Genomic DNA, 18567 nt, shown 5'->3' with positions numbered 1-18567 from the left:
ACAAAGCCATCACAGATGCACACATTAGCAAAGCAATGGGCAATGTGCTCCAGTGCAGGAGGAAGTGCTGTGCCCTGAACAACAAGTACATGGAAGGCAGCCTCCTGGGAAAAGCACACACCATTCCCATCCCCATAACAGGCAGCAAAAGAACCAGGTGCCTAAAGATCAGCTAGCTCCACAGAAGAACAAAGGATGCACATTTCCCTGGGGGAAGGATCCCCGCATTATGCTGGAATGGATGCTCCAGCCCACCCACCTTCCTTTAGTGGATCCTTGGCTCCACTTGGGTACAGATGTTTTCTTAGCTTGAAGAAGTTGCTCTCATCAGCTCCTCTATAACACCAGCCATACTGTAATTGTTCTTGTTTAAGAGCCAGAAGCAAGTAACTAAGGCAATATAAGGACCAAGGCAATTCCTTAGAAAAAAGATAATTCCAGGATATTATGTATTTCTTTAGTAACTAAGTCATTATTAATTTTGAAGTTGACCTCAGGCTAAAATTCATGGTAGGGGTTCCCAGCGGACCCATCTACTGCCCTCAAGTGCAGCAACAGAAGAAGGCCTAAGGGCATGCCAGGTATCTGCTAACTCTGTTCTCAGACAAGCTGTCATCTTCCTTGGGTCTCAGTTTTCTCATCTGGAAACTGAATTATGAAGAAAAAAAAACATTTTTTCCTAAAAATTTTAAATTACATTATTAATTAATGTGGGGTGTGTGTGTGTGTGTGTGTGTGTGTGTGTGTGTGTGTGTACTTTCACATGCATGTGGCACAGCACACACATGGGCAGAGGACAATGTGAAGATGTCAGCTGATCTCTCCATCATGTGGGCCATCATCAGGCTCTGCAGCAGGCATCTTTACCTGTCTACACTCACATGCTTTGGAGGATTAGGTGAGAAATGAAATGCTCAGCTATGACTCTGTCACTTTGTGAGCTCAAACAACCCTCAGTTGTTAGGAGTTATCAAAATGCTATCAATTAAGTGCCATAAAGTATACACAGACATGGATCAAGCATGCCCAAACCACATATCTAAGTGTTCCCTGAACAATTGGTTCTCATTATTGACGATCTGTTTGCAAAGCACAGAATGCCCTCACTTTCCTACAATACATCTTCAGATGAGTTGCCCCATGGCAAGGTCTCAGTAGGCACTGAGGAGGGGATGAAAGCAGAAAGAATTAAGATGTGCACCATGCAACAAGTATGTTTTGACAAGGAGATTACAAGTTTTCAAAAAAGAAAGAAAAGAAAAAACCAACAACTGGGTACCTTTCTGTTGATTAAATCATAAGCTAAAATGATTCTGTAGTTTTGAGATCCAGAACAAGCCTGCTCTCTACTGGATGTGGGAAGACAAAAGGGACCAGATGTCCCCTCTTCTAGACTCTTCTTTCTCAACTATAAATCCTTTCCACAAGCTGCAGAGAAGCAAAGCTGAGACTCTTTGATACAAAACTAGCATGAAGAAAGAAAACGATGGCTAGAGAGATGAAGTGACTCACTCATTTTTGTGCCATGAGCATAGGTCTCTACTATGGTCTTTTTCTTTATTCTGTCTCCCACAAGCCTTGAGGAACAACCAGTGAGATTCCTAGTCTGATTTTCCTATCATTGTCCAGTAATTCTGTGTCAATTCAGGAAAGTATCTCTAATTAAATACTATGTTCACATGATCAACACTTTTCTTGCCAAACATAATTTTTAAAGAAATCTTTGCTTTATTTATCTTTAGATAGAGGGCATTACTAAGTAGCTGCAGGGGCTAAGGCTGGCCTAGAACTCACTATGTAACCTAGGCTGGCCTCAAATTCTTGATTTTGTGCCTCTGCTTCCTGAATACTAGGATTACATGTGTATACTACTGTGCTTGGCTTACACTTTTATTCTTTTCTTTTTCTCCTATTTTATTCTGTTTTTGTTTTTGTCTTATCTTTTATTCTTCTTTTATACATTACATCCTAACTGAAGTTTCCCCCTCCCTCTATTCTACCCTGTTCCTCCTCAAGCTCTCTTCTCTCCCAGATCTACTCCTCCTCTATTTCCCTTTAAAAAAAAAAGGAGTCAGACCTCCCAAATTTCTCTATAACTGACATTCTAAGTGTATGCTACATTCTTCATCTATTTGTCTATCCATCATCTACCTCGTTTTCTTTCTTTTTAAAAAAAATTAATGTCTGAATCGCTGGAGATTAAACTTAGAGCCTCACATGTTCTGGGCAAACGTACTACCACAGAGCTACAATATGTATTACATATACAATCAAAAATTACTAACACTTCTGAAGAATATAGTGAGCTTCATTGATGTGCCTCTTTATTTGTGTCAGAGTTAGCAGATAGTCACACCCTCTCCTGGATCAACAAACAGGAGAGGTCCTGAACACACAGCTATTTGAGGAACTAGTCACTTTGTGCCTTTGTAAACAGAGACTATGAACACTTTAAGTCTTCATGGAAACACGTCCCACAGCATCTTCCTAGCTAGGAAATGTCTAAACATTTTCTCCCTCTAAACACCTGAACTGCATAAACATTAAGAGCCATTTCTTCTTGAGAGTTTTAAGCAAATCCTTCCCTCTCACTCCTTGTCAAACTGCTTGAACAAAAATGTGGTCTGTTGCATCATCCACTGAAGCTGTTTCTCCAGTTGAAACATGAATTACTAGCCCTTCCCGAATACATCAGCCAAATCAAGTTGTAACATGGTCCTGCTTTATTTACTCCACAGATCACAGCTAATTGCTTTCTAATACGACTCATGATTTTGCTTCATTAAACTAACATTTCCCTTATTTTCCCCTTATTTAGGATGTACCACCGTGGAGCTGGATCCTAAATCAGTCAGCATTAAGTAGAGTATTTCTTCTCTCACAGACTGTGCTTTAGCTCAGGGTGATTTCCACTTGATGGGGACATTGGACAGGGTTACAAACATTAGTCTAAAACACAGACTTTTTTTTTTCCTCCTCTGGAAATATACAAGGACACACCCTTAGTGGTCCTTAAATTCTGTCTTTTGTTTTGTTTTCTATGTGGATGCTAAATTTCAGTTCTTAATTATGAATGTTCTTAATGATATACAACTGAGGCGCAGGGGTGCTCCCTGGCAGCAGAGGTGAGCCACTTGTCATTGCTTCCAGCACAGAAGGGAAATTTTTGGGCACCCTGTCCCTGTTTCCTTAAGGACAGAACAATCTCTAAAGACAGTCTTCAAATTGGTGGCTTTAAAAAATTAAGATGGCAGAAAAGCTTAAGAAGCCAGATAATCCTCATGTGAATAGTGCCCTTAAATGAAGCAAAGGAGTAGCAAGCATCATGTTCCCTGAAGTTCAAGGTAAGCTGTTTAAGGAGAGGATTCAGAGCACTTTTCTTGTTCATACAAGCCAATTCCAGAACATGGTTGATTCTGCAGTGTTCTGCATTGTGGTTGGGCAAGAAGGCACAGGGCTCTTGGTAGAAAGTAAAGAGAGACTCCAGGGGTGGGGTAGAATATAGCTTCATACTTTCCATCATGTGCCCTCTCCCTGCTCCAAAGGAGTTTTCTTCCATCAGACAACTCTTCTCAACCCTTAGTGACACATGCTTCTACCGTCCTTTGCCAGACCAAACAGAGGCATCTAGGAAGGTTTCCCTGTAGCTTTAGCAACTAATTTTCAATTCTGTCTTTCTGAAGCACTTTACATTAAAGTTATAAAACAAGATTTAAGAGCCCTGGCTGCTCTTCTAGAGGGCCCAGGTTCAATTCCCAGCATCCATATGGCAGATCACAGCCTTCTCTGTAACTTCAGTCCCAGGGGGGTTGATGCCCTCTTCAGGCTTCCAAGGGCACCAGGCACACACATATATATAGGGAGGCAAAATAGCCATACATATAAAATAATTTCTCAAAAAAGAGTCCCAATGGGACTTATACATTTATTTAGTCCAAACCCCACATAGTATTGATAAATAAAAGCCTAGGGCTAGGAAAAGAATGTAGTGCAGAAATTCCTTTTTCTGTTTGCATCATTTTCTATCACTTTAAAACTTTTTTGATGCCAAGTACTCCTCTACTTTTCCTTTTTTTTTTTTTTTTTTCATGAGAATATATAACAGTCTGTATTTGATAATTGATAGCTTCCAGGAAGAAGTAAAATCTGGGCACTATACACAGAAGGTTCTGGAGGACATGGCATGTTGGGAGCAGAACCAGAGCTATAGAAGCAAGTACTCCTAGAGGACTGTACAGTGGTTCTGAGTTATGAAGGATCACTAGCACCTATCAGGCAGGTCTGGGTCCACACCCCCATCTGAGGGTCTCTGCTTCTCCTAAATATAGGGTGGTGAACAATGCTCCAGTTTACTTTGCTCTTAGAAGGTTTGGTTTTCTATGTCACTCACTCCTGGAATACACTTGGATAGAAGCCAGGGGCTGCTATCACCTTTCCATCACAGGCTCATGTATATCCAAGACACTTCTAATCCCTTCCCTTGCAGATAAGAGTCTAGGCAGAGCCCATTCACCTGGGGAAATGCCCTCTGGGAAGCATGTCCTCGGAGTGGCCTGCGAAATCTTTTCTGTCACATCTCTGAAGGAGGCACCACAGAGATGTACAAATTTCCCCCTGAAAAGTAAAAGGAGAGCAGGGCACCCCAGAATGTGTGCAGGGCCTGTAGGGAATCCACTGCAGCTGATGTTGACTTCTGCAGGCAGACATATTGGGGAGCCAGCACTACTCCCATCAGCACTGCCTGGTAGGAGGGCTAGCTTTGGTCACTTCCCACCACCTCTGGATCTCTGCTCTAACTTGACTGAAGCTGTATCTCCACAGTATTAATATTCCACATTAATGTTTTACTTCACTTTTTATCAACATGACTTAATGCTTCCCATGTTAATCTCATGCTAGCTAATAATATCAACGAAATTACAACTTATACATGCTAGCTATATATGCAACTCTATACACACATCTCCACCTGTGTATCTGTATCTTCTCATACAAATAACAGTGTTACAAATTTAAGGGAAACCAAGGTGTGTGTCTCTAAAGAAATGTCCCATGCTTTTCCAAACATTGGTATCCAGTTGTTAAAAATATTATCCCAGATGAAATTTCATCATTTATTTTTATCACTGCACTTAAAATAATGACAGTATTACTTTGTGCTTTTCCCCCCCTCAGAATGCCATGCCTCTGAGCAAACTGTCACCAGGAAAAAAAAAAAAAAAAAAACATTGTAGAAAAGAACTTTTCATTATGTCCTATAGCCCAGCTAGAAAGCTGAGAGAAGACCCACACACTCCTTTTCATCTGAGGACCAACGCTTAAATGTGTTAGAAAGCTATTTATTTTCTAACAGGTAACTCAGGCTTTGGCACCACGTAAACCCAGTGTTTGCTGAGATTCCCTTGGGGACAAAAGGAAAATCATCTGTATAGATCAAACGTGTATTAGTTGCATTAGCGATTGGTGCCCGGAGACTGATAAAGACCTTTTTAGACAGATTTCACTGCACAGCTCTTTGGAGATTTCATTGAACTAGGCTTGAGTATAACAAGTTTGGGCTGTCTTCTGGTCCTAAGCATTAGAGGAAGAGAACAGTGAATTAGAAGGGTGGATGAGAATTGCTACCCTTCGTCGTAGATGAGTCTCAATACCAAGTCCATGCTCTCGTCCCCATCAATATTTCATGTTCCCAGAGTCATAAGAAAACACATCTGTTGCCTCCCTGCATCGTAATGTGTGGGATGGAGCAAAGATTATTACAGAGCAGGTTCGGGAATTTAAAAATTTATCACCTTCTCAATTTAGAAAGCTAGTATGTGGTTAGGACTTATGAAGGCTCAACAAGCCTGAAATGACCAAGGGGCCATGCCTTGTTCCTGAGAAATCTGTGATGTGTGGGAAATCAGATGCAGTGAGAGGTGGGAGGTGGTCAGAACCACAGCCGTTTGGGCTGCACACTGAGGCAGAAGGTGAAGGCCTCAAGTCTCTAGTGTGCTCCTAACAGAAGGTTTGCTGTGTAGTGTAGCACCTTTTGGTGTGTGTTTGGTCAGTGGGGAGGGAGAGAGAGAGAATATGACATTATGTTATCTGAATTTTTACCAAGTAGCTAATCTCTGCTCCTATAGCACAGCAGGGACCAGGGCTCTTATCGCCATGGTACAGTGGCTCTTGATATCCAGCTCTGGTTCATATGTATGTGCTTGAAATTGTACAGCAACATTGGCAAGGTCTCTAAAAAAAAGCCATTCTCAGAACCTGGGGTATACCCAGAACATTCCTCTGCTGTGAAGACCTTTCAAAGAATTAGCCTGGCTTAACTAACTTTATCTCGTACTGTTGGATGCATTTCAGAGAGGTTCAATTTTGCAACATCTTCTACTTACTAGCATGTCCTATGACTTCCTTGGAATGGAGGTTTCCCACCCTTTTGCTCATGAATAAATGGGAGCTAATCACTCCAATGTTGGTCACAAAGGAAGCCAGATACTCTAGTACTGGAAGCAAAACACTGTACTCTCAACCTTTGCCTTACAGAAGCCTTACAGCAAAAATGGTGAAACAGCAAATAAGTCTAAGTGATGGATTATCTGGTACCCCTGTAGCCCATCTGTTTGCAATGGTGAATCTCACTAAAGTGAATCCCAGGGACTTGGCCACTAATCAGTGTGGTGGCCACATCATTGTGGTTCATAGATATATTGCATCTTCTCTGGCCCCTCTGCTTTCACAACTTTTTCATTTGCCTTATCTCTTGGTCATTTTGCTCAGCCATTAAGGTCAGGAGGTACTTTAAAAGATGGATGTTCTTGTCCAGTAAATAGGTAGCATGGATTCCCTTGACACAAAGAACACAGCCAGGAATCAATGCCAGCCCCAGTACAGTTGCCACCTAGGAGTTCTCCCTCAGACTTAGATGGACCCTAGCTGGATTTGTTTAGGGTGTGGCTTAGAGAACAGGGCTCTTTCTAAGAACTCTCTAGACTGGATAAATAGGCTTGAAGCTTCCATGAGCAACATTTTCTAATAAATAAAGAACTCATTGTATTTCCTATTCTAAGACAACACACAGAATGTCAGGACAGCTGACATCTCAGAGTTCAACAGGGGTGGCCCTTCCATGTTAGTGCCAACCCTTGGGAAAGTGGGCTGTTTTCAAGGGAGGTCATGGGACAAACTTGTAACAATGACAGAAGAAATAGTTCACTAGAAGGATAGATAGAAATCTGAACATTATTTGTCTTAAAAACAAAACCCAAAACAAACAAACAAAACTTCTAGTCTAGCTCCATCATTTAATGTGCAAAGCTGCCACTCTATCCTATTGTCCCCAGCCCCTTGTTTACCAACTGCCTTTTGCTGTACGCTGCAGGAATTTTACATGTCTAGATGATTACTAGATGTCTGCTAGAAAAAAGGGGGTCTCTTTCAGTCTACTTCTTAAACCTATGCTATAAAACTTATATGTCCTTTAAGACCCATTCATGTACTTTTCTTCAATGAACTTTCCATGCTCTCTTTCTCTTTGGCAAACAGAGTAATGTGCTTGACTTCATGCTTCATGTGTGACAGTGTAAACTTCTTATGGAATGATTCTCAAACAGCACTTGGGCCAGTGACCTGCATGTTATAGATACTTAATAATTGTTCACACCTGTTATTGCCCATCAGCGCATTTGCTATTTGACATGCAGTGTTCTTACACTAGTCCCAAAGTTTTGCTCATAGCTTCTTTGAATCATTAACACCATGATCAGTATTGGACCTAGAAGGGCTCAGGATTCTAAGTGACAAGCTGTCACTGAAGACACTGATCAGGAAAAACAAACAAACACAAAACAAAAACAAACAAAACCAAAGCAAGGAACTTCTCAGTTCTGTTCCCAACAACATGCATCTCTGCATTTTCTTTCCTTGTACTTGGTCACCACTGAGGTTATTCTGCACAACAGGCTGGCCTCCAGAAACCACAGGTGTCAGGGGCCGGAGGAGCAGCTGTAAGAGAGGAGCTTGCTCTCTACCTTCCATCACGCTAATCAAACTATGTGTTACGTGCCTTTCCTTAATCTGATTTGAGAAGAGCCTTAATAACAGTGTAAAAGCAAAGAAGAAGCAAGTTCTTCGAGGAGCGCTCACTTTAATGGCAATTTCTTTGTTGTCCCTTGTGACAAGAGCGGCCCCTTACTGGGGCCGATTGTTGCACTTGGATCCAAGAGGGAAGCCCTCCTGGAGGCTGCATGCATTTCTCAGGGCACAAGTCAGCCCTTCCTGATTTAATTAGAGTTTTTTCTCTCTCCACCTCTCTTGACCTTCTGCTTGATTATGTAGTGAAGCATTCCTGGAGAGCAATAATCCTGTAAGCCCGACATCAACCTTCACAGCTATGAAAATGACAAAACTGTCAGGATTCCAGCCTCACAACTTCCAGACAGGGTCAGTATGGAGGTTTACCAGCAGAGAAAGTGAAGGGCCAGAATCCATTAAGGGGGGAAAAAGGGAGAGTTTGGGAAATAAAAGGACCCAAACAATGACAATCAGAGGCTTTGCATTTCAAGGTGTGCCGGATGCTTTTGCTTCTCTGTGCACACCCTTAACAGGGTGATTTAGTAATTTCAGTGGGAGCTGCCATCCCCCTAGAATGCTATTAGTGTCAGAGTCAGGGAAAATGAGGAAGTCTTTTTTCCCCCTTCCAGAGTATGCAAACACAAGCTTAGAAACATGTTTGCATTTGGATTGGGCGATCTAAACCAACAACATTCAACCTTTTCACTAGGAGCTGGGAGCTGTTTGACAGGGCCTACTTTTCATCAGGAAGGTTCAAAGTCTACACACTGCAGAGGCTTCCTTAATAGGAGGGACTAATAAGATTATTTCCTTAAAGATCTAACCTTGGCACCCATCCTCCTACCAGAGGCAGAGCAGATTCATTTTCTAAATTGCTTACCTTCAAAAATCTTCCATTGACTAGGGCAGGGTCTCAGCCTGGCACGCCAAGACACTAATAGTAAGACTCTCCTTGGGGTTTGAAGTGGGTTTTATTTCAGCCTCTGTCTCATTGGAATAATTTTCTCTCACCCCAAATTTTAATTCCCCAAACTAAACACAAACAGCATTTCAATGGGATGAATCCCAAGAGGGATAACTTACCTCTCCCAAAGGTCTAATCCCCAGACAATTTGCCTCTCTACTCAGGATTATCTTTTCCTGACAGCAAAATTTCTGGGAGCTGGAAAATGGCTCACTATGTAAAGGTGCTAGCTGCAAGCATGATGACTTATGTGCCATCCTTAGGTCTTACATGGTAGAAAGAGCAAACAGACAAACACACCCACACCCCCCCCACACACACACACACACACTGCTCTCTTTCTTCCCTGAGCATAACAGGATACTTGTACCCATTCCCCACATAAATAAATAAGTAAATAAATAAATGAAATAAGATTGAATACAGCCAATCCAGGCACACATTTAACCACGCATGATTCACTGCAAGGAGAGAAAAGAATGGAGATATATCTGCATTATTAAGTATACATAAAATAGATGGCTCTACTCAGAATCCCTTTCTCCAGCTTGTATTTTGACCCACTTAAGATCACAACACAAAATCTCCACTTGAATGGAGAGGTTTGGGGAAAGAAAGGGCACATGGTCATCAAACTGAATTCCTTCTACCTCCTGCCTTCCCAAAGCAAGGCAGACAGGATCTGCTGAAATAATGAGGACAGTTTTCACTGTTCCATCCAGGAGGAGAATGACACACACTCACTTAAAAGAAAGGTGATAGAAAACTAGGGACTCTTTAAACAATTCATTGTGTTTCTCAAAGGTCAAAGACTGAGCGCCCTGTGGTATATTATGATCTAAATGGGGCATAAAAAATAATTTCCTCAGAATTAAACTGGAGTTTACTCTTTTCTTAGGGAACAGAAGACTGAAGTTGGCTAACTGGGAGCCCATTGCTTGCAAGGGTGTCTTGTCTAACTACATCCTAACACCCCACGGCCTGGAGGGCCATACAGACCACATGCCACTGACTCTCTCTTGTGCAGCTCTTTTCATTTTAATATTTCTGAGGTAGGAATTCCTCTCGCAAATGGTGAAGAGTTATACTCCAACAGTTTACATTTTCCTTCTCTTATCTGGGTGTTAAAGAGACGGCATAAGGTGATATTGAGTGCATTCTAGGATTGAAGGAATGCTGTCATAGATACATTTAAAAAAACAAAATCTTCCTAATGCACTGACAAGGAGTAGGCTACTTTCTCACGAGGCTACCAATAGTGAAAGGACAAATGAATTCAAAGATAAAGAAAACTTCAAACTTACTGACTGAGATACATATTTCCTTATCCTGTACACACATGTCAAAAACAAAACAGAACAAAACAAAAAACAAAGCAAAACAAAACCCAAAAACCAAACAAAAAAATTACACAAGATACAAAACTGGAGACAGAAAAGTACGAGGGGAAAGACAAGGGTTTCTGACTCTTATAACAGTATTCTCAGGAAGGGAACTGGCATTTGCTACATGCAGTACTTCTTCCAGATTTTCATCTAGAAGTTCCACATTATGTGGAATACTACTTATTTTGGAGATGAAGAAGTCAGACCTTAGAGAAGATAAGTCATTTCCTGAAGATCTAAGCAGTAACAAGAACATAACACAAAGATCAGATTCCCATTTCCCAGTTCAGACATTTTCATGGCATCCCATTGAAGTTCTGGAGCCACAATTCCAGCTAGCAATATAGACACATGCATCCTATTATGTAAATTTGGTCCTACTGAAAACTGGCCAGTTTTTGGTAGAGTTTGCTGTTGTTTCAACCATAGTTCCCAGATTGTTGACTATAAAACCTTCTGAGGATCTTTAAACATTTGTGTCCCTGACCTTTCTAGATATTCAGATGCCAATGGTGTGTGGTATGCCTAGACATGGGGAACGTAAGACTCCTCACGTAATTCACATGGGAGCCCCTCCTCTAGGGAAATGAGACAGATATGTCTTTCCTGGTGGGGAATTTGCATAAGCATTCACATGCAGAACCTCTTCATCAACTCCCCATTAGTCTCTCTCTTCCTTAAGTCACACATGTCATATTTTAAGAGGATCTGTCTGATATTTAAAAATCGCACTTATCAAGTCATCTTTAGTTCATTTCCCTCGGACTTGTTAATGATATCCCATCAAATGGAAATAGAAGAAATTTGATGGTTTCATTGCGCTGTGTAGTCTTCCCTTGAGTTAACAGAGAATTTCCTCCTAGAAATGCCTTCATTAATGCCCAGGTTATGTGAGGGACAGGGTGAATAGCCTGACTTCAGGCCTAGCAAGATGGCAGGGTTCAGCTCCGCAGTAAAGCTCCTGGCTTAGGTAGGGACAGACTCATGAGCACTGTGTAGAGAGGGCTTTCATCAGAACACTGGGGTGTATAGGTTAAAGAATTAACTGTTAGCTTTCAAATCTGGGACAAATGGCTAAGGTGTCTATTTAACATATCAAAGACAAGTTCCCCCCCTCAGTCACTACTTGTTATAGGACCCTCCTGGAATACATACCCCATCATTCCCTACCTAGGGGTCTGGGCTGTTTTCCCTTTATAGTCCAAGCTTTTTGGTTACCTACTCTCTTTCTTCTTTGGGTCTCCTGGCTACTGTACCTGATCACCCTTTTCCCCCTTCCTCCCCTCTCCTCCTTCTCTCCCCTCTCCTCCTCTGGCTATGCTCTCACATATATCTATAATAAACCTTTTCCACCACACCTATGACTAGTCATGTCCCTTTCCTTTTTTATTTCTTTTTTGTTTGTTTGTTAACATTATCCACAGAGAGGTCTGGTCCTAGCCCATGGATCCTGGGAAGGGATTCCAAAGCTCTTGGGATATGAGTATTAAAATGGCCAGTTACCAGTGTCTCTGTGCTTAGGGTCCCTGGGTCATAATGGGTAATTTACCAGTGGGGTTTACAGTGGAGGCTTTGGACAACCCACCTTATATGAACTACAACATTAGACAGATGAGTGTCAAAATATCAGCCACATGAATGGCCAACCACGTCTACATGTTTGAACCCAAACTAACACTTAGGACCTAAAGACTCGGTCCAGCTGGCAGCTTCCTGTGCTTCTGTCATACATTGTTAACAGAAAAATTTAATGCTGTGAGTGGACAACTGGCAGCTTGACTTTCATAACTTCCCTGAGCTTTGACACATGGCTGTCTTCCTGTGCCTAGTCTTCGGGTGTAGCCCTTGGCTTTAAGAAAATGTAACTGGAGAATAATGGCTTCTAGTGAGCTCTAGGAGTCATTCTGGTAAGTTCTTGAAACTGAGCCTGCTCTTGAGGACCCTCAAATGCACATGGTATCAGATGTAATGTGGTCTAGGAGACTTTATAGTCAACAGGCAGAAGTAGGGGTGATTTTGTGGATTTTCCTGGCGGTGGAGAGAGAATCTCCTTTTTGCTTGCACTTGATCATCAGAGGATATAACCTGGAGTTGAGGACTCAGCTCGGCTAACACATCATGAAAGCCCAAGGGAAGAGGACAGTTTTATGCTCACATGCCTACCCCTGAACTCAGCCTACCTGAAGCTACCACTGGACCACTTTTGAATTCCATATGAGTGTGTTTGTCTTTCTTCTTTAAATCTCATCTTAGTTGAGATGCTTGCTCTTAGATGTGCTGTACATTGCATGGGGTCTCTAGAATGGACCACAAGTGAAAGAGCTTACATGGGGACTGCCTGGCACAGTCTGGCCTTGAGACTTGGATTGTCACTGCTGTCACTACAATTTTTAATGATTTATTATCAGTTTTTATTAAAGTCCATAATCAGATAATGATGTGCAGGTGTCCATGCTGTGGTAACAATTCTGACTCTACTTACCACCTGTCCTTTCTCAGTATACCCTAGCACTGTCAGGTCTCCCCAGCTGTCTATGCCTCTTAACTCTGGAGATTCGGCTACATTTTCGAGTTCACTTCGGATTGTCTGTGATAAAATATGCATATTTCCTGAAACCCAAAGTATTCTCACTGAATATAATAAGTGGAAAGTTATTTTACAGGAAATGAAAATCTAAGATTAATATTCTCTGATGCCATCTCGTCCCCTCAGGACAATTATTCACTGTACTACAGCAAAGTAAACTTGCAAAATATGGGAATTGGTTTTCTCCTCAGACATCTAGCATGAGCGAACTTCTGAAACTACACAAAACCAGCTTGTGGGTCTGATGCCCATCTCTTCACCTTACCAAACAGGAATCTGGTCTTTTGGGACACAGAACTTCAAGGAAACTCAAGGCAGAGTGCCCGGGACAGAGCAAAGGAAAAAGAGAAAATACAAGGTGGTTGAAAACTAAGCCACTACATGAAGTTACTGACAGCTGCTGGTACTGGGCAGCTGACTTCAAGGACTCTTTGATGCTATTTCCCTCTTCTCCTTATTCAAAAACCTACTGGACTTTACTAGGTGCTAAGCACTCTAGCACTCTGTCCTTTTGGGTTTGAAGTTTTAAAGAGTAGAAATCCTGACATTTGTTCATTCTAAGAATCAGAGGAAAATTCTCCAAAAATACAGATTGGAAGTCATTGCGAAGGACTACTGTATCAACATTTCTCAAGAAAACAGGAGCCTCTTCTGGTAAGTACTTGTCCCCCATGACAGTTGTGCTTAACCAGGTTTGAGGACGATGGGGATAGATGCTAAAACACATACATGAAAACAATCTAATACAAGGCAGTGTTTATGTGTTAAGTGGTAAATGAGTGTTGCCCGGAGGAGCATGCCAGGGAGAGATCACTTCAGACAATGTGCCTCTCACACCCTCCAAATTGTCTTGTAAAAATGACCTATCCTCAGTTTATTTAAGCAGCCAAATGGCAAAGCCTCCCTAAGCATTACCATAGATCCCTGGTGTAGTTCCTTCCCAGGTGGAGAATCTACAAAGACAAGCAAGCAGTGGCTCGCCCACAAAGCCTGCTTGTCTACTCCCTCAGCCTCTGACATTGGCACAGTTTAAAAGGCGGCCTTGCAAAACTTCCAAAGCCATAAACACTGGTGGTTTTTTATTCTCACCATTTTGGGGTGGCTATTAAGTCTGATGTTGACTTAGCCTTTCCCCCCATGGACATATATTTTCAGTTTTTCTCTTCTAGTAATAGAACTAGTCCTCTGACAATTGGGAGGGCTGCTGAAGGCTGTGCCTTGACCTTCTTGTCCAGAGATGTGATAAAATGTGCTCTTTAAATCAGAGGTGGGGCAGTGGACCTTGGCTGGTCCCTTGGCTTTGGCATCCATTGTGCATTGATTTAAAACAATACATTTGAGATAAGCCTCAGTTTCCTAATCTCCAAAGTGGGGAGAGCACATGGCAAGACTTAATTAACAAGGCATTCCAATAAAATGGAACACACAGTCCACAAGGCGCAGAGAGTAGTATCATTATGGTTCCAAGTTCCTGACAACTAACAGGTTAATAATTATGCACATTTAAGATGTTTGTATCCAAGGTGCAAATTCTTGCTACCCTTATCACTCATCCCATGTTCCACTCCCCACATCTCCAAGTAGAAGAGCAATGTAAGGATAATAGGCAACTCTTAACAACTGGACCCATAGCTACTGAATACCAACTTTTCCCATCTTCTATTCCCTATTATGATACAACAATTTTATTATCACAGAAGTCAGAAAAATACATGTAAATATGTTCTTATAATAAGAACTTACAAACTTTCTTAGTATTCAAGTAAAAGAATATTCCCTAATATCTATTTTTGAAGGTTTTTTTTCCCCCTTCTTTCATGCTGATAGAAAATAGAGTGGGCATGCATGTGAGAGTTTCTAATATGATGGAGACATTTTGAAATTCAATTTCAGAGATGACTACATAATGATATATGGTCATCAAAAGGTACACTTACAATGAGCGCAACTTGTATCTATGGATAAATCCATAAAGAGACCTGGCCTGAATGCTGCAAATAACAGAGAAGGAGGAAACAGAGGAAGAAAGAGAGGAATAAAAGGAGGAAGTAAGAAAGGAAGAGGATCCCAACAAGTGTTTATAAGGTCTAAACTACTTCCTCAACTCTCACGGTATGTGATCTGTTGAATATTTGAAGCTTTGTAGGATCATTCAGTTCTGGTGCTTTCTGACTCATAGTCTGACATCAGTATAGAAAGGAATGTTTCTTGCCAAGGAGGTAGTGGTGGGCATATGTCTTTAATCCTAGCACCCAAGAGGCAGAGGCAGATCTCTGTGAGTTCAAGGATAACCTGGTCTACAGAGAGAGTTCCACGACAGCTCCAAAGCTACACAGAGAAACCCTGTCTCAAAAAAAATAAACCAAAACCAAAACAGGGAGAGAGGGATGGTGATCCTAATATTTTCTCAGATACTCAATTTATCAATACTTGTTCTTAATCTCTTTCTGTTCCAAGGAACAGAGAAAGCAAGGGAAGCAAAGGATGTCAAAGCCGAAAAACAGCAGAGAGTCATTTTTCTCAGAGGACTTTTTTACATGTCTGACCACAGGCACTGGGGTAATGTAGCCTTCTCTAGTCCACTGCACCTTCCCTCATAGACATCACATAAGAGAAATTGGGTCTAGCAAGGTAGCTTTGATGCTCATTGTGTAAGGAATAAGGAACCTGATAAAACGGAGACAAGATCGGCCAATTATTTATTTGTCACATTTCCTCTGTGCCTGAGGCTCTTCCTAATGCCTCCTTCATCAGGCATTGAGCTTTTTTGGCTCTCGAGTCTCTGCTGGGATCTATCTACAGTTGGCACGTGATCCAGTAAGCACTCATTTGATTTTCTTGTGTACACAGGGTTAATGTGTCATCCTTTCTAGGATTCATGCAAGTTAATATCTGGCATCCCAGGAAATAACTGCTAGTCTCATAGAGAAGGAATGAAGGTTGACAGGTGTGAACCTCGTTCAGACTTCATTAGTTGTACTACAATGCACCTATATGCACTTAAGCCAACACGAGTGCTTTACCATTCTGGTGGGACTTAGGGAGAATCCATTTAAACCATCAGAAGTTGCAGCAAAGGAGCTGGCTATCCACAGAGTCAAAAAGTGTCTACTCTGCCTCATGTGTAACTGGTTTAATTACTTCAAGCTGTAAAGAACATCTTGGGCTCTGTTCAACAAAACAGTTTGATATGACTAGAAGAGGAAAATGTGCCTTTCAGGTCTAAAGCTCAATTCAATTCTATCTCTGAAGATCACATGTTATAAGCAACCAGACAGATGCAATGATTGTGGCATGTATGAATTATTTTCCTGTTTATTCTTATAAATGATGATGATATTATTATTAGAATTATTAATTGATATTGATATTATTATCATATTATTATCATTATTGTGGTGAGTTCTCACACTGAAGGTTAAGCTGTTCTAGAATTCATTATGTAGCCTAGGTTGGCCTCCAACTCATGACAATCTTCCTGCCTCAGCCTCCAAATGCTAGGACTACAGTCCTGCCCTAAGTGAATTCTCTCACATCCTTAGCTTTGATTTCATTTATTGCTCTTGGTGTCACAAACAGAAAGGATTTTTTTCTTTTCTTTTTTTCTTTTTTAATCATGACTGACAGATGGAAGGGGTAAGTAAAGACAAAAGAAATATATTTAATGTGAAGCCATGAGCTACACTGAAGGTCTTAAATGGTAAAGGGCCCTATTTACTGATATAACCTGAGTATTTGTACCCTCTCTAGAATGTATGTTGCCACTTTGTTCCCAGTGTGATAGCATGATGAGGTGATAGGATGCCAGCAGGTCAGGAGGGCTCCAATGAGACAGATTTGTAGGAGCTTCTCACCTTTTCATTCTCCCCCTCACTATTGGATGAAAAAAACCTCATAACATTTATAAGGACCACACCTTCTCCAGATCCCATACCTGTAGGTGATTTCTTAGCCTCCAGAACTCTGATAAAATGCATTTCTGTTCTTAGAACCCCTCAAGTGGAGTGTTTTGCGATGGCAGCACAAGTGAACTAAGACATCATGACACTGGCCTCCTCCTTCCCGTCCTCTATTCCCTCTATTGGTCCCACCCAGCTCTCTAAGTAAGGCCAGTGAATCAACAACCACATTCCTGTCAACACATAAATTATGGCTATTCTCCAGGAGACCTATTTTTAGTCCTCCCAACAGTTGCTTCTAACCTGTCTTTCTTTACTCTTGTCTCCTTGGGTGGCTGGTTCTATGTCATTCACACTCAATCCTGACATGACACCTTCTTTCCCCTTGGGTCTGTGTGTTTGATCCTTGTCTCTAACCTTTATTTTTTTGTTCACAGCTATATTAATGCCACTCACCTTGTTTATTGTGTCCACATAAGTTAAGAAGGTTGACATTCTCCACTAGCTGTTATTTCCACAACTGGATGAAACAAATAATATTTATCTCTGTATTTGTAAGGTCTAGCACTTTGACAGTCACATTGATAGTGCTAAGCAATTGCCTAAGAAATGAGTAAACACACACACTAGCCATCAAGAAGTAAGATAATAATGGAACATTTGACCTCAGGTTCAGGGAATATTTTCCCCAAATGCAAGTCTTTCAAAGCACAAAGAAAAACATAGTACTATACTTGGTTGATCAAAGGGTTTTATGTGGAAACTGACCATTTAGAAATAGAACACTGGTTTTGTAATACAGAAGACTCAGAACAAAGACAGATTGAATTTTAAAAGACTAGAAATAAAGCAAAGCAACAACAACAAAAGCCTAGAAATCAACCCTTTCATCTACTGGAACTAATTCACATTGTTTTTTTAAATTGTATTTGCTTCTTAAAGGAATTTATTCACAGAGGATCAAGTAAGGCTATGGGACAACTGAAAGGACACACAAAGGGTGATTGCGATAAAGAAGGTAGGTATGTAAATTTCCCAGGCATCACAGCCTCATGGAAAACACACATCATGACAGCAGCCCTTGGCCAAACCCTGAGGCTGCTAGCTCTCTGGAGCGGATGCCCACAAGAATGGAAATACAATGGAAATCAAGAGTAGATTATATGTGCTTCAAGACTTGAAAACTAACATGCTGCCTAATGAGCGCATTATAACTGCAGGCTCTACTTGTTAGCTGTTGAAAATATTTTCACAAGGCTTGGGGTATGGCAGGGTGATGCTAGTTATAAAATGCTGATACTGAAAGGGACCTCTGTGTATGCCAGGCTCAAGCAAGTCACCTGGATAATGGTGGTGATTAGAAATGAATCATCTCACCCGGACTTGGGTGTTCCATCACAAACACATGGTTTTCTCAGAACCCATGAGGAAAGCAGTATTATCAGGCCGGGAGGAGAGAAGGGCTGTCAAAGAGCTACCAGAGGGATTCCTGTGCTTCTCTGATTCACAGAATAAAACCCAACTGAAGATCTGTCTCTAACAGTAACCAGGATTGTTTTTGCCTGACACCTGCAGTACTCTGTAAAAACAGAATTTTCCCTGATTCGACTGAGGTAAAGACATGTATGCTATGGGACTCTAGTCAAATGTCTCATCAAACACATCATTCTC

At 41.3% G+C, this 18567-nt stretch overlaps 1 protein-coding gene across 11 annotated transcripts in view; it reads right to left on the bottom strand.

The window, feature by feature from the left end:
- The window catches only part of Tenm2 (teneurin transmembrane protein 2), a 922050-nt gene that overhangs the window by 418456 nt on the left and 485027 nt on the right, over positions 1–18567 (bottom strand). The window lies entirely within an intron of this gene.

The sequence above is a fragment of the Phodopus roborovskii genome, unplaced genomic scaffold (genome assembly GCF_943737965.1).
Source record: "Phodopus roborovskii unplaced genomic scaffold, PHOROB, whole genome shotgun sequence".
NCBI classification, from domain to species: domain Eukaryota; kingdom Metazoa; phylum Chordata; class Mammalia; order Rodentia; family Cricetidae; genus Phodopus; species Phodopus roborovskii.
Note: the sequence above shows the minus strand (reverse complement) of the source record. Positions and strands in the feature narration are given on the sequence as shown.